General features: G+C 47.3%; 1 protein-coding gene across 2 annotated transcripts in view; it reads right to left on the reverse strand.

Moving 5' to 3' along the window:
* Ralb (RAS like proto-oncogene B) overlaps window positions 1–15220 on the reverse strand; it is a 47300-nt gene extending 32080 nt beyond the window's left edge. The window contains exon 1 of one of the 2 annotated variants that reach the window (XM_008830870.3): window positions 15042–15220. The gene's annotated coding sequence lies outside the window, so the exon portion shown is untranslated. The remainder of the gene's footprint in view (window positions 1–15041) is intronic. The other variant, XM_008830869.3, reaches the window with a different exon arrangement.
* Window positions 15221–16731: the final 1511 nt, after the last annotated feature.

The raw sequence follows: 16731 nt of genomic DNA on the forward strand, positions 1-16731 counted from the left end.
CAGAAAAGGGAGATGGTGGTATCAGGTGGGTGCTGGGAACCAGTGTTAACCACTGAGCCATCTCTCCAGCACCTGTCAGTGAGGCCATCTCTCCAGCACCTGTTAGTGAGATCAAACCAATCTAATTAGGAATATCTCCGGACTGGAGAGATGGCTCAGCTGTTAAGAGCACTGGCTGTTCTTACAGAGGATCCAGGTGATTCCCAACACTCACATGGTGGCTAACAACTGTCTATAACTCCAGTTCCAGGGGAATTTAACACTTTATTCTGACCTCCAAGGGCATTTCACAACATGGCACATTTACATACATGCAGACAATATACTCATATACATAAAAATAAAAAATAAAATATTTTTTTAAGAAATTAGGAGCACCTCAATTAAAACAACTTGCTCCAATATGAAAAACCACTGGAAACAGATGGATCCCCAGGTTTGTAAATGTTGCATAACTCAAAAGTAAAATTCAGGGTCTGGGGAGATGTCTAAGAGGGTAGAGTGCCTGTCTAGCAAGCACAAAGCCTGGTTCCATCCCCAGTATCAAATGAACTTGGTATGGTGGTACATGCATGTAATCTCAGCATTTGGGAGATGGAGGTCAGAGGAACAGATGTTCAAAGTCATCCTACATAGTGAACTACATAGTGGGTTCAAGGTCAACCTGGGCTACTGAGACCTTACCTCAAAAACAAACAAAAAACAATCAGCAATCAATGGGTGTGTAGTTCAACTGGTAGAGTGCTTTCTAACACACATGAAGCCCTGGGTTCCATCCCCAACACCACATAAGACAGATGTGAGGGCACACACCTGTAATTCCAGCCCTGGGGTGGTAGAGGTGGGAGGATCAGGAGATCAAGGTTATCATCAGCCACATAGAGAATGTGACTCCAGTCGGGACTACATGAGACTTATCTCAAAAAATAAATAAAATAGGAGCCAGCAAGATGGTTCAGTGGGTAAAGGTGCTTGCCACCAAGCCTGATGACCCAAGTTCAATCTCTGGGATCCATGGTAGAAGGCAAGAACTGACTCCAGCACATGTGACACCAAGGCACATTCGTAGTTGTGTGTACACACACACACACACACACACACACACACACACACTAAATGTTTTAAAAGATATTTAACTGCTGAGTAAAACTTAACAATGCCAGACAGGCGATACCTTCTTTTGAGTTGTTGGCCAGGGTGGCGTAAAAATAAATAAATTTTAAAAATGCAAATAACTTTTGAATGAAATAGATGTAGTGTATCTATAATAGATTTAATATCCAGAAATAAAAACTGAAGAAAAGAAAAGAGATACTTAAAAAGCACCTTGTCCGTCACCTTTGGAGGAAGCAGCTCATTATTTAAAACCCAGTACTGAGAAGAAGGCAAGAGGATGAGGAGTTCAAGGCCAGCCTGTACCAGAACAAAAAAAGAAAAAAATGGAGGCTGGAGAGATGGTTCAGTGGTTAAGGGCATTTATAGCTCTTGCAGTGGGCCAGAGTTAATTTCCCTGCACCCGTATCAGGCAGCTTACAATCACTTGTAACTCCAGCTGCAGGGGATCCAACACCCTCTTCTGGTGTTTACACACACACAATTAAGAAATAAAAAATAAATCTAAAAAAAGAGAGAAAGAAAGAGATAAAATGGATGAGTTCAGGCCACCCAGGGGATTCTCAGGAAAACACTAGGACATCAACGGCACAGAAGAGAAATGTGACACCACCACAGGGAGGCAGCCAGAACGCCGCTGCCAGTGCTGGGACCCCAACAGTTAAAACCAGAGCCCAGGATGCTGCTGGCTCCCCGGGGTGGCGCTGCCTATCTGTAAGGCTAGTGGCTGCAGACAGTCTGCTCAGGGCACTTACCAAAACCAACTTAATCATTAACATTTTTTTTAAAGAGAGCTTTTATGTTCAAGTTCAAATTTCAGTTGAATATTCTATAAAGTGCTGAGAAAGGCACTGGCCTCAAGGCCAATCCCCTGTGAAGGCAGGACAAGGTGCTGAGATTTCCTCCTCAAGGACTGTGCCTGGGTCCAGAGCATCCGATTGTTAGACAGGGGTGGGGAAGCAGGGGCCTCCTGCCTAAAGCACAGTCAGCCACTTGCCCTATACTGCTGAGTGTCAAGCATGCCAACCCAGCAAGCCTGTCACTGCCTGAAGGACAGAGACAAGATTGGCCTTACCCACATTACAGGGTCCCTGGAGAAATATGCACCAAGGGCATTCTCAGTACAGAGCCAAGTGTAGCAGTGTCACCATCAGCAAGGGTGACTTTACACCTTCCCTCTCTATCATAAAAAATGACATCATTTGCCTTCAGAAATGGTTTGGGTTTTGCATATGGGTGTGTCCCTGTCCATGTGGGGCATATATGTACGAGTTTGAGGACACAAGTCAGAGGCCATTCCTCTGGCACCAATCCACCTTGGTTTTTTGTTGTTTAAGACAGAAAGGGTAGGCTGGCTGGCACTGAGCCCTAGGGATCCGCCTGTCTCTGCCTCTTTAGCCCCACCAGACCCAGCTTTTATTTTTTTTAATATTTTAAAAAATATTTTATTATTTTTATTTTATGTGTATGCATGTATTGCCTGCATGTACATAAGTGCACCCATGTCATGCAATGCCCAAGGAAGACAAAAGAGGCTGTTGGATCTCCTGGAACTAGAGTTACGGACAGTTGTTAGCTGCCATGTGGGTGCTGAGATTTGAACCCGCTCTTCTGCAAGAACAGCCAGTGTTCTTAACCACTGAGCCATCTCTCTAGCCCCCACCCAGCTCTTTTATATGGATGTTAGGGATTGAACTCGGGTAATTATGCTTGGAAGGCAAGTACTTTACCAACTGAACCATCATCCCACCCCATATTTGTTTCTGAGAAAAGATCTCTCCATGTTGTTCAAGCTGGCCATGAACTCATGGGTTTACATGAGTCCCCTGTATCAGTGCCCCAAACTCAGGTGCACACCTCAGCACCTGGCTCATGGGCATGATGGGTTGTGCCCATCCTGACCTGCACACAGCAGTTCCTGAAACTGATCTAACGAAGTGTCTTTCTTCATACCTGGTCAGTGTGTGCAGCAAGAGGCAACTACCAGGCAAGGGTGCCCCTCTGCTGAGATTTGGGAAGGGTAGAATAAAGCAAGAGCAGCACATCCCTGGGCACAGCTCTGAATATCGCCTCTTCCTGTAAGTACTCAAGGGTGGTCCACACACGCCCATTATCAGGTCTCTCAGACCACTCAGCACAACTTCATACACCTCTGAAATAACTGACCTCCACCCCCAAACACTCAGGGAACCAGCAAGGCCCCCGAGAGCCTTGACCTATTTTAAGAATGTTCCTCTATCTTGAAGCCTAGGGACTCTACATCTTAAGCTATTGTTGTTAGCCTCTCCAGCCTTGGGCCCAGTGCCTCCAGGCAGGATAAGTGCCCTTCCTCCCTCCCTACAGTCCTCTCCTGTTGCAAAATTCCAGAAGGGTTGAGGCCTTCCTATCACAAAGTCCTGTCCCATGCCCTGCTGCCTCCAGACCTGGTCACTTCCCTCATTGATAGAGGACACTGATTCTGTTTCTCAGACTTCCTAGCCTCACATTATCATCCTCCTCGGTGATCGCACTGTCCACATGGATGACCCATCTAGGTGCTCCCACTGTAACTGTCCTAGCAGGAATGAGGATATTCCAAAGGGACACCTTTGCCCTCCCTTTGGTTATCAGAATATTGAGACAATGGACCCCAGGACATTGGCACTTCCCCAAGAGTCTCATGCTGCAGAAGAAGGTCCTTGTGCCAGGGAGCTTGTCTTCTAGACAGAAATTTCCCGCAGCTTTTCAGATCACCTTGCAAGTGAGGCTGGAGCACAGACAAGGATAGGTCACTGGGACCACACCTTGACCAAGGCCTGCTTAGTTAGGCATACCTCTTGCTCTCTAAACCTAAACCTCATGTCAGTGCCTCAAAGATGGACCTGGGCTCAATGGACCCCTTGTTCCTCTTCCCAATGTGGCCATGTTGAGTAAGTCTCCTTTCTCTGCTTTTCACTATCTGTTTAATTGGCCTGCTGAGGACGGTGGCCCAGCCTAGCTTGTTAGGACTGTCAGGGCCCAGGCTCTGACCCTGACAACTCCAGTAATAGCCTGTTCCTTCACTCAACCTAAGGCCCCATCCTTTGAATCTCACCATCCTCTCAACACCAGGTTCTCCTCTGACCCTCCAGCTCAGCCTCACTCCTGCTACTTCCTTTTAGCCAGAGTCATTTTGTCATTTTGTAAAGCCTATTAACTTGTTTTTCTAGATTCTTGCTCTCCCTCACCCTCATGGCTGATTCTACATACAGACTTCAGGCTAACAGGCTCCCTCCTTACCCGCTGCCAGCTAGGAACCAGAGAAAGCCAGATTATCAATCATATGGTCTAGAACTGCCCACCTCCCCCATGTATAAAACGGGACCTCACCTTCCTCTGAGAGCCTGAACTCTTCTCAGAGTCCTCCACATGCTGCTGTCCATCCATCTCTGGTGTTAATAACTTTTTTTTTGAGATAGGGTCTCACTGTGTAGCCCTGCCTGGCCTCAGACTCACAAAGATCTGCCTGACTCTGCCTCCCAAGTGCTAGGATTAAAGATGTGGCTGTGATTACCACCACACCTAGCAATAGGTTTTTAAAAAATTTTTTATTATTTTTAATTTATGTGTGTGCGTGTATTATCTGTGTGTAGGTAAGTACACCCATGTTGTGCAATGCTTGAGGAAGTCAGAAGAGGTTGTCGGATCCTCTGGAACTGGAGTTATAGACAGTTGTTAGCTGCCATGTGCTTTTAATAAACTTCTGACCCAAATAGCCAAGTTTCAGTGTCCCCCCTTGAACCTTAAACCCAAAACTTCTCAGCTCACTTGCTCAATATTGCCTGCCTTCTCGATACCTATGAATGCTGCCCCAGTTCATTCTCTCTGGTTCCTGCTGCCAACCCTTCTGGAGTTAGGTGACACCTGACCAAGTCCTCTGGGGAACACCCACCCTGCCCCCACCACCCTGCTATTCAACACTTACATACTGACTGGCAAGCTGGCCAGGGAAAGAAATCACACAACCAGCCTTGGGGAACTTCAATTTGAATGCTTCTAGGATCACAAAGTTGGAGGCATGCACTCCCCAGTGGGTCCCTACTCCGCCCTCCCTGTGCCCACTCCTGACTGAAAACCTGACCTATCTTCCACAGGACATAGAGGCCATGGAAGGTGCACAGCCCCATAAGCTGCTCTGTCTAACACACCAACTCTCCGGTGTCAGTCTACACCAGTCCTCATCCTGACCCTCCACAATGCTCTGCACCCCCTGCCACCACCCCCAGGCCCCAAATGACATCCTCTCTTCCTTCGATATTCCTCCATCTCTGTGTAGGAGCTTCCCCACAACAGAGTTGTGCTACTGTATCTTCATCCTAAGCACAAACAAACACACACATGCCTCTAAGCCTTCCCAAACACACACACACACACACACACACACACACGCATGCACACATGCACGCACACATAACCCTACCTCTGACCCTCATATCTCTATCTAGCTAATTACACAATTCCTCCACAGGAATTATCTGGTTGCATTAAATGTACTGTCTATTTCTTGTTATAACAAAATAGTTGAAACTGGGTAATGGGTGAAGAAAAAAAGTTTCTTTAGCTCACAGACTTGAGAGCCTTAATGTCCACATTCAAACAGCAGTATTTGTTCACTCTGGGAAAGCCTCAAGGTGGGTGGCAGGAGCAGGAGGAGGAGCAGAGACCACGTTTGAGAATAGAAGCCAAGACTCTGCACACACCTATCTCCAGAGATGCTCCCAGCCTCAAACCAGGCTCTGTAGCAGAGATCTGGGGTATTCTCCCTTTTTACTTTATTCATCAGATCTGACTTCCTCTCATAACAGAACTTTCCAGAAATTGATCCTGTCAAAGTCACCCCACTTCCTGTGAGGCCAGTTCCAATGAGGATGTCTTCATCCCATCTATCTATCTATCTATCATCTATCTATCTATCTTCTTTCTGTCTATCTATCTATCTATCTATCTATCTATCTATCTATCTATCTATCTATCTATCTATCTATCATCTATCTATCATCTCTCACTGACCCTGGAGCTTGCTGATTCAGTGAGACTGGCTGGCAAGTGAGCCTCAGGGATTGACCTATCTCCCCCTCCCTAGTGCTGGGATTACAGTCATGATTCCATACTTAACTTTTATGTGAATGTTAGGATCAGAACTCAGGTCCTTGTGCTTGTGCAGCAAGCACTTGACCCTCTGAACCATCTCCCCAGGCCCCTTGTTGTCTTATCTCACACTGGCTCCACCTTTCCCTGCTGCATGGTCACAAAGGTCTGTCTACAACTTGTTTTTTCTTTTGTTGTTGTTGTTTTGTGACTAGGGTGTCTTGTAGTCCAGGCTATTCTTGAACTTCCTTAGGGAGTTGAGAAACACCTTCAACTCCTGATGACCCTGCCTCCACCTCCTCAGAGCTGGGATTACAGGTGTGTGTCACCACACCAGATTTATGCAGTGCTAGGCATGAAACCCAGGACTTTGTGCAGTGTCTGAACTGGACCTTGCTCCCTTTTCTTCAGGTTTTCTTTCCTCTACAATCTGAGAGGAATCCTAGGTAGGAGGCATTTGGTGCAGTGACTGGAAGAGGCAAGCTGGCTGGGCAAAGGTTTGGGGGTCCTTCAACAGAGAGTTTAGATTTTATCCACAGTGAGCCAACAGTAAGCACACTGCTGGTTTAGAAAATTCAAACAAGGGCTGGGAGGTGGCTTAATCAGTAAAGTGCTTGCCATGCAAGTGTGAAAGCCTGAGTTTCATCCCCAGAACCCACATTAAAAAATAAAGCCTGATGCAGCGGCTTGTGTTTGTAATCCCAGCACTGGAAGTGGAGACTAGAGGATTCTTGTGGCTTGCTGATTGGACAGTCTAGCCTCATCAGTGAGGTCCAGGCCAGCCAGAGACTCTGTCTCAAAAAATAAGGTGGAGGGCTTGGTGTGTGGCCCAGTAGATAAAATGCCTGCCTAGCAGTCATGAAGCCCTGGGTTCAGTTCCCAGCACTGTGTAAAATCAGATATGGTGGTACCTGCCTATAATCCCAGCTATCTGGATGGAAGCTGGAGGATCAGAAGTTCAAGGCTGTCCTCAGCTACATAGTGAGCTTAAGGTCGGCCTGGGCTACATAAAACACTATCTCAGTTTAAAAAAAAAAAAGATATGAAAAGATATGGAGAATGACTGAGGAAACCATCTGATGATCTGATGTTGGCCTATGGCCCCCAAACACATTCACACATCACAACTGCACACACAAGAACACACACAGAGTTCACATGGGGCTGTGTGGACAGTGGCTTGAAGAGGGGCTGAGATAGCATGAGGAGTCTGTCAGCTGTGCCTGGTATGGTAAACAAGGTGGAAGAAGCAGGTGGGCGAGGAGGTGAGTAGTAGTAAGTGGAGCTGTGGAGAAGCAAGGTGAGGGAGGAAACCTGCTTCTGGGGCCTTCTGTTGTGTTTGATGGGGAAGGAATATATAAAGAGAGAGTGCAGGGGCTGGAGAGATGGCTCAGTGGTTAAGAACACTGGTTGTTCTTGCGGAAGACCCAGGTTCGAATCCCAGCACCCACATGGCCGCTAACAACTGTCTGTAACTCCAGTCCCAGGGGAATCCAACAGCCTCTTCTGACCTCCATGGGCATTACATGACACAGGTGCACTTACCTACATGCAAGCAATACATGCATACACATAAAATAAATAAAATTTTTAAAAAATAGAGAATGCAATAAAACATTTTTATCGCATTTATTATTTAATTTTATTTTGCGTGTACGTGTGTGTGTGTGTGTGTGTGTGTGTGTGTGTGAGTGTGTAGGTCACAGAAAGGCTTTCAACGAGAGTCCACTTGACTTTCCAGAGGAAAAACTGTCAGAAGGGGCCAAGAACAGATGTGCCAGATCTGCAGGCCAGTGGGGGAAGTGGCTACATCTTAGAACACCAGACCATTACAAAATGGCAGCAACTACTGAAAGAGCAGGTATAATTTGAGATTTTCTTTTTAAAGCTCAATATGCAAATATTACTTGAGATACCCCCTTGTTAAAAATCCTCTCCTAACAGTAGAATCAGCTTATCAATGATAAATGACTGGCTGTTGATCCCTTCCTATGGAAGGAAAGAGGGGGTTGTAAGAAAGATAGAATGAAAGTAAAAGATGCTAGCGGCTGAGGATGTGGCCTAGCATGCACGAGGACCTCGGTTCCTCTCCAGCACTGATTAGGCTGAGTATGGGGTATAAGCCTATGATCCCAGCACTTGGGAGATGGATACAGGAGGAGCAGAAATTTATGGTCATCCTCAGCTATGTAGTGTGTTTGAGGTCAGCAGGGGCTTTATGAGACCGTGTCTCAAAAAACAATAAAAAATTGGGGCTGGTGAGGTGGCTCAGTGATTAAGAGCACTTACTGTTCTTCTAGTCATGTTCAGCTCCCAGTACCCACATGGCAGCTAACACCCATCCTTAACTCTAGTTCCAGGGGATCTGACACCCTCTTCTGTGGGCATTGTTCACACGGGTGCACTTTACAGGCATGCAGGCAAAACAGTCATACACATTAAATAATTAAATAAATAAATAAATAAATAAAATAAACACTACACAGGGGTAGGTGAAATGGCTCAGTGGGTAAAGGTACTTGTTGCCAAGCCTGATGACTTGAGTTGGAGCCCCAGGATTCATGGTGGAGGGGAGAGAACAAGCTCCCATAACTTGTCCTCTGGCCTCTGCGCGTGTGTGTGCATGCACACATGCACACACACACACATTTAAAAAATGAACTGCACAGACCATTAATCATTTTAAGATGCTCAGCAAGATAACTTTGTCAATAATTTTTTGCCAACTTGTTTTAGAGTTGATTAAAAAACATCTCAGTAGCTTTATTTGGTTTAGGGACCAGCAAGATTTAATTTTCTAATTCTAAAGCTGCTGCGTATTTGGCTAATTAATTCTAGCATCTGACAATAAAGAACTGGAAGAAAGAACATGAAGTTTCACGTATAATGTGGTTTCTAGACCAGCAGGAACTGCAGTTGTGTCTGAACCTCCTACAGAACTGGGTACTTCAGCCACATATTTCAGTCAAAGCACGGTAAACAAAGATCTCAATAATGTCTGGTCTAAACCTAAAAAACAAGTACAAGCTAGTCTTCAGGAATGTCAGCAGAGTGGCTAAAGCGATGGCTCAGTGGTTAAGAGCATGTCCTGCTCTTGCAGAGGATGTGAGTTTTGTTCCCAGCACCCATGTCCAGCAGTTCACAATTACCTGTAACTCCAAATCCAGGGGATCAAACAACACCCCTGGCCTCCTCGGACACCTGCACACACATGTACATATTCTCACACAGACACATGCACATAATTTAAAAGGAATGCCAATGTAGGTCTGGTGATGGGGCTCAAATCAGAGTGTTTGCCTAGTGTGCACAAAACCCTAGGTTCCATTCTCATAAACCAGGGGCAATGGCACACTCTTGTATTCCTAGCACTTGGGAGGTGGAGGCAAGAGGATCAGGAGTTCAAGGTCATCTTAGCAGGTTAGAGGCTAGCCTGGGCTACATGACATCTTGTCTCAAAACACACACATACATACAAAATGTTAATGGTCCCCAAATGTCTCCCATGTCATCCTTTCCCACACTGTATTGGTTTGGTCTATGTGCTGGTGAAAGTAATCCTGTTAGGCTGGCCAGTTGGCTCACTGGGTGAAGGTTTCTTCCACCAAGCCTGACAACCTGAGTTCACTCGCAGGGACCCACATGGTGGAAGAAGAGAACCAACTCCCCAAGTTGTCCTCTGACCTCCACACATTCATGCAAGTGTGTGTGTACATACAAACACACCCACACACAAAATAGATATATGTAATAAAAAATGTTAAAGGAAGCCGGGTGTGGTGGCCCATGCCTGTAGTCCCAGCACTTGGCAGAGGCAGGTGGATCTCTGTGAGTTCAAGGCCAGCCTGGTCTACACAGTGAGTTCCAGGACAGCTGGGGCTACAGGGAGACAGGGCTACCTGTCTCAAAAAGACAAAAAAAAAAAGTTAAAGAGGTGATATATCATTTTCAAGATTAGATACTAAGCCAGGTATGGTGGTACGTGCCTTTAATTCCAGCACTTGGGAGGCAGAGACAAACAGACCTCTGTGAGATTGGGGCCAGCCTGGTCTACATAGCGAGTTCTAGGCTGGCTGGGGCTAGAGGGAGACACTGCCAAAAAAAAAAAATTAGATACTAAGATAATTCACCTTCCACCTTGGTAATTATCATCTTTATTCTCACTGTCTGTCTCTCCCCTCTCCTCTCTCTTGTTCTCTCTCTGTCTCTGTCTCTCTGTCTCTCTCCATCTCTCTCTTGTTCTCTCTCTCTCTCTCTCTCTCTCTCTCTCTCTCTCTCTCTCTCTCCTGGCTCTGGGGAAAAGTTAGCTGCTGTTTTCTGTAGCACATAGAGGGCTCCACCATGTGGAACTGAGGCTCCCAGACAACAGTCCTAAGTGGACAGTCATGTGAGTGCTCCATCTTGAGAACAGATGGTAGCCAAGCTAAGCCATCAAGTGACCACGACTTCAGGTTTGATCTGGAGAAAGAAGCATCCAGTCAACTTTTCCCAGATTTCCAAAATTCAGAAACTAAAGGTCTGGAGCTGGAGAGATAGATGGCCTAGAAGTTAAGAGCACTTACTGCTCTTGCAGAACTGGGTTCAGTTCTCAGCACTCAATTACCTGCACTCTTCAGGCCTCCATGGGCTTCTGCACAAATATGGTACATATAAACTCATGCAGGCACACACATACATACACATAAAAATAAAATAAAGAAGTTAAACATCTTGCTTATTTAAAAGGTGGTGCTGTTTAGAAGTGATTGGAGTTTAGAAATGGTTAAGAGCACTGGCTGCTCTTCCAGAACACCTAGGTTTGATTTCTCCACACACACGTGGTGCCTAACAACCGCCAGGAACTCCAGTTCCAGGGGGATCCAATACTCTCTTCTGGTCTCCTCAGGCTATGCATGACTTAACAAAAAAGCAGGACTTGAGGCTAAGGAAATGACTCCGTTGGTAAACACTTGTCCCACATCTCTGAGGGCCTGTGTTGGAGCCCCAGAATTCATGTAAAAAGCTGTGACCAATGGTACATATTTGTAATCTCAGAGATGGGAAAATGGGATGCAGAGATGGATGGACTCCCAGAAGAGGGCTGGCCAAGCTGGCCTACATGGCAAAGTTCCAAGTCAATGAGAGACCTTTTCTCAAACAGAAAGGTAGAAGGTGCCTGAGGACTGACGCCTTAGGTTGTCCTCTGATGTCTGCTATGCACCCACATGAATATCTATATGAATGCATACAGACTAGCTCACACATACAGAAAAGTGGGACTCTTGTGCCAGGGGATATAGCTCAGTGGTGGAGCACTTGCTTAGCATGCATGAGGTCCTGAATTCAATCTTTAGCACCACAGGAAAAAAAGTGGGATTCTTTTACTATATACATTCTATTCGTGTGTGTGTGTGTGTGTGTGTGTGTGTGTGCGCGCGCGCTTGCACATGAAGTATTTTGCCTGCTTGTGTGTGTAACACTTAATGCAATGCCTGTGGAGGCCAGAAGAGGGCATCTGCTCCCCTGGAACTGGAGCTCTGAATGGTTATAGCTGCCATGGAGTGCTGGGAACTGAACTTAGGTCCTCCACAAGAGCTGCCAGCGCTCTTAACTACTGCATTGTAACTTAATGGAAACCTCAGTTCACCAAGACTTTTTCCCAACCAAAAGTTCTCGGTTGTTACAATGTTTCAACTTCAGTTTTCAGAAAAGGTCTCCAAGAATGTTTCCCACATCCAGGAATGAGATGTTTATTTCCTCACTGAATACAGAGTTCACAGTGATGGAGTGGCATCAAAAACTGTCTCAAATCCCAGATTAAATTTAGTCCTGGAATCTTAAGCCATCTCCACTGGAGGCAAGAACCCTGAAGAACCTTAAGGCAAGAACTGAAATTTTTTTTCTTTTTCCATTTTATATCATGTATGCAGCATACATATGTGTGTACACATGTCACTATGTGCTATGGGAGCATATGCAGGTGGAGGCCCAAGGTTGGTGTCAGGAATCATTCTCCACTGATCTTCCACCTTATTCATTGAGGCAGGGTCTCTCAATCACACCCAGAGCTCACGGATATGATGGGACTATCTCACTAGTCCTCCTGCTCTGGGGATCCCTCTCTGCCACCTTCCAGGCTGGAATTAGAGGCTACCACGCTCACCCAGCATTTATATGGGTGCCAGAATCCAAACTCTGGTCTTCACACTTGCATGGCAAACACTGAGCCATCTCCCTAGCCTAAGAATTTGGGGGCTACATTCCCAGCACCACATAAAACAAACAAAACAAAAACAAAAAACTGCGAACTCTTCGACTTCTTCTACCCTCTTCAGGTTCTGTTTAAGGTTTCAATTCTTGTTTTCCTAGTATATGTGTCTAAGTCTCATTTTCCAAAAGATATCTTGTAACTTACACCCCCACTTTTTCCACACAGAATCCTGGAAAAACATCTCCCCAGGCACAGGAAAACCTTGCTGGGATCTCAGATAAGAGCAGTCGCTGTTCACAGTGGGAAATGATACGCCAAGAAAGGAAGGAAAGGGGCTGGGGCACAGCACGCACAAGACCCTGGGTCCAACTGCTAGCAAAGAGAGGAAGAGAGAAAGACAAAGACAAGATTGAAGTGGTGGAGTAAAGTAGAGAACACACACAGGGCACAGCACCCTGGCTTCTTCCCACTTGTGTTAGTTTGCTGTTACAGTAACAAAGACCTAAGATACTTCATTTAAAAGACACAACATGGGTGCACTCACATACATGCAGGCGGTACACTCATACATATAAAATAAAAATAATAGTAAAAAAAAAAAAGAAAGAAAAAAAAAAACATTTCAGGGCTGGCAAGATGGCTCAGTGGGGAAAGGCGCTTGCTGCACAAGTTTAGTGACCTGAGTTTGATCCTGGGAACCCACAGAAAAGGGAAGGAAAGAATCAACTCCACAAAGTTGTTCTCTGACCTCTACGTGTGCACTATGACATTCACACAATAACAATGTAATCAAAAGTTTTTTAAAGGTGCCAGGCATTGTGAAGCATGGTTTGAACCACAGCATTCGGGAGGCAAAGGCAGGCAAATCTCTGTAAGAGATCTCTGGGGACAGTCTGGTATACATAGAAACTTTTAGCCCAGCTGGGGCTACAGGGAGACCCTGTCTCAAAAAAAGAAAAAAGAAATTTAAAGAAGAAAGGCACAGCTCCAGCCCATGGTCTGTTGGCTTGTTAAAGGAGGATGCTATTTACCTCTAAGTGGACAAGTAGTAGAGTCAGTAAGAGGTCAGAGTCCCCATATGCCCTGAAAGGGGTACCCAAAACGACTAGGCCCCACCAATTCTCAATGGGGCCATAAGCTAGTGACCAAACCTTTACTACACAGGCTTCTGGGGGCCACTTCCCAAACCCTAGTCCCACCAGGACGACTCCCACAAAAGCACCTTAAACACTCCTTGCCACACTCCTTTACAGTGAGGATAGAGAACTACAGCCACCTTTTACATAGGGCCCAGGGAAGTGAAAGGGCATGCTCCAGACCAGGCCATGAAGAAAGTTCCAGAACCAGATGGGGAGGTAGGTCAGTCAGTACAGTGCTTGCTTTGCATTCAGGAAGCCCTGGGTTCCATGCCCACATGTAATCCAAGCACATGGAAGTAGAAGCAGGAGGATCAGAAAATCAAGGTCATCCCCAGTTACATATCAGGTTCGGGGCCAGCCTGGGATACATGAAACCATGTCTCACATAAACACATAAAGTTCCAAAACCAGCATCCAACCTTGGCCTTCAACTTAAGCCTCCTGTTCTTCCTAGGTCACCCTGCTTCTCACAATGGAACACCAGGCTTAAGGAATCCAGGCTTAAGGATTTAAGGAATACGGCCTAGACTTGTTCTGAGATTTGACATCCAAGATTCTTGCTCTTAGAACAACCTTCTACTGCGCATTGAAAACACACTCTTTCCCTCTCATTACCAGCCACTGGCTGTCTTCAAAACGTAAGAGGAACAGAGGCGATGAAAGCAGGCAGAGCAGGCAGTACTGTCTACAAGGGGTGAAGGCGTCATGGGGAGCTCCGGTGAACATTCAGTCCACCCGGGACGCCAGAACCTCTCCCCAGAAGGCTCAGCTGATAACATCAAAGTCTCAGGGTTCTGGAAGTCACTTGGAAGTGAGCACACAGGGAGGAAGGACGCCGCTCCTCCCAGCACTGTGGCCTCCCAGCACTGCGGGCGCGGTGCTCACAGGGGCCTCAGCTCAGAGTCACGTAGGGACATGGCTTCACACAGAGAACTGAGGCCCGGCCAGGCAAACCCTTCAGGCCACCTTGCTTCTAGAAACCACCTTCCGTGCCAGCCACGCTCCGAAAGGCATTGATTGGCAAGGCAGGATCAGAAAGTCATTCTCAACCAACCAACCCCCTAAAACTTCTGGAACCCTGCTCCCAAGTCACCCAAGTCCAAGCTGCAACGTTCAAAAAAGGAGTTTTTGCAACCTTTTATCACTCTGAAGGGGCTGAGGAAGTAGAGCAGCTCGGGCGGGAGGCCCGAAAGGGCAGGAAGTAGCCACTGGTGGGGAAAGGGAAGGACAGGCGACAAGGAAAGAGAGGCTAGGGCTCCGTCCCCGCGTCCTCAGTGCCCCCAGATTCAGCTGGGAGGCCCCCAGGGTTTCCCAGCGCACACCTCCAAGACAAGTGGGGCTGCAGCCCGGGGCGTTGTTCTGCTCCAAGGGAGAAACATGTCCCTTTCGTCCCGAGTGGGGAGAGGAGGCCGCGATCGCGGGGGAGCGCATGCACCCAGGTGCCCATCCCAGGGCGCACCCCACCCCGAGGGTCCCCAGCGCAGCATCCTTACCTGGGGGACCCGTCCCGCCGCTGGCCTTTCGCACACCCGGCCCCGCCGCTCTCACCCGCGCCCCGCCCCGTCCTGGGGCCGGACCCCAGCAGTCCCCAGCCGATTTGTCATCCAGCAGCCTGGAGCTCGCGTCCCCACCCCCCGGAGCGCGCTCCCGCCGTCGGCCGGCAACCCGGGCTTGCCAGAGCTTGCCCTCCAGGCTTCTCTCCGAGGCCACGCCCCTCCTCCAATCCGGAGCCAATGAAGAGCCGCCGAGGAACCTGGGGCGTGGCCTCACCGGTCGGCCACGCCCGCTTCCTTTTCCTACACCTCCTCGGCGGGACGCGTAGCACGTGACCGCTGCTGCAGTGGCGGAGCTTGGGAACCGGTCAGGGACGCCAGGCGTGGGCGGGTGCACTCCAGGGGAAGCCAAGGCAAAGCCAAAGTAGTGAAAAGCCAAAGAGAAGGACAAAGACGATGGACAGAAACCAAGATGGGGGACTAGGTGGTCAAGTGTGTGCAAGGGGACAGGCAGCTCTGGAGACCCTTGGCCTGGGGGTATCCTGGGGCGGGACCTCCACGTGCCACCATCTTGTCTAATGACATCCTATTAGCAATAGAGTTACAGCTGTTAACTTGACCTAGGTCACTTAGGAGGACCAGAGCCCTAACCCCAGCCATAGCCTGAGGCCAGAACTGCACCGACTACTTATTTTCTCCCACCGGCTTTCCATCCATCTCCTTCCAAACCAGCAGCTTATAATTTTCTGTCCAAATAGGGCTTCGACTATGGTTGATGTTCTAGCTGAACAAAAGCCACCTTCCACCTCCAACAAGTTGTGTGACCTCCCTCCCTAACTTCTATACAAACCCGATGGCACATTTCACTGTATCGAGTTAATAAACATTTAATCTTTGAGAAGAATTGGCTCTTGTTCAGTGATACAACGGCCCGCACCATGTAATTATTCTTTTGATAATCCCAAATTAGGATACATGTGTATTGTATCAGAGGGGTTGTGTTTTGTTTAAATGGCTCTATGTCAGCAACTAACAGACCCAGAACTCCCAATGACATCCCTAGCAAAAAACACAGTCTTGGGGGCTGCAAGATGGCTCAGTGTTATCCACTGACTACTACAGGCCTGCCACCAAGCCTGATGACCCGAGTTCAATCCCTGGAAATCATGTGGTGGAAGGGGGGGGGGGACGACTCCTGCAAGTTGTCCTCTAACACACACACACTAAATGTAATTTTTAAATTTAAAAACAAAGCAACAACAAAAAAGACTTGCTAAGGAGTAATTGCATGACAAACATACTCTAAAGGGGAAAACAGTAGGAGGCTTCAACAGACCTGGACACCAGAGGATGACTCACACTCAAGCCTGTTTCCATGAATTAACAGGGGTCTGCACTCAGGAAGTGTAAGCTAAAGGGGAACACATCCATGTAACTAGCAGTTAAACAGGAAGTTTCTTAAACGTCCAGGGACTCAATAGAAGTACCTGTGAGCTGTAGGGGTGCAAATTTAAGGGAAGTTAGTGTTGCACAAATGTGGACTTCTACAGTGATGGACAAAAGAGGTTAAGACATATGCTCCAACATGTTACAGCAGTGTATTCCACCTTTCCTCCCCAGGCAGGACTCTGATCAAAGGTGAACTTATATAATAAAGCTACCCACAAGTGAAATGAGTTCAGGGGAGCAG

This window comes from Nannospalax galili, unplaced genomic scaffold, assembly GCF_000622305.1.
Source record: "Nannospalax galili isolate Female #2095 unplaced genomic scaffold, S.galili_v1.0 scaffold633, whole genome shotgun sequence".
NCBI lineage: Eukaryota > Metazoa > Chordata > Mammalia > Rodentia > Spalacidae > Nannospalax > Nannospalax galili.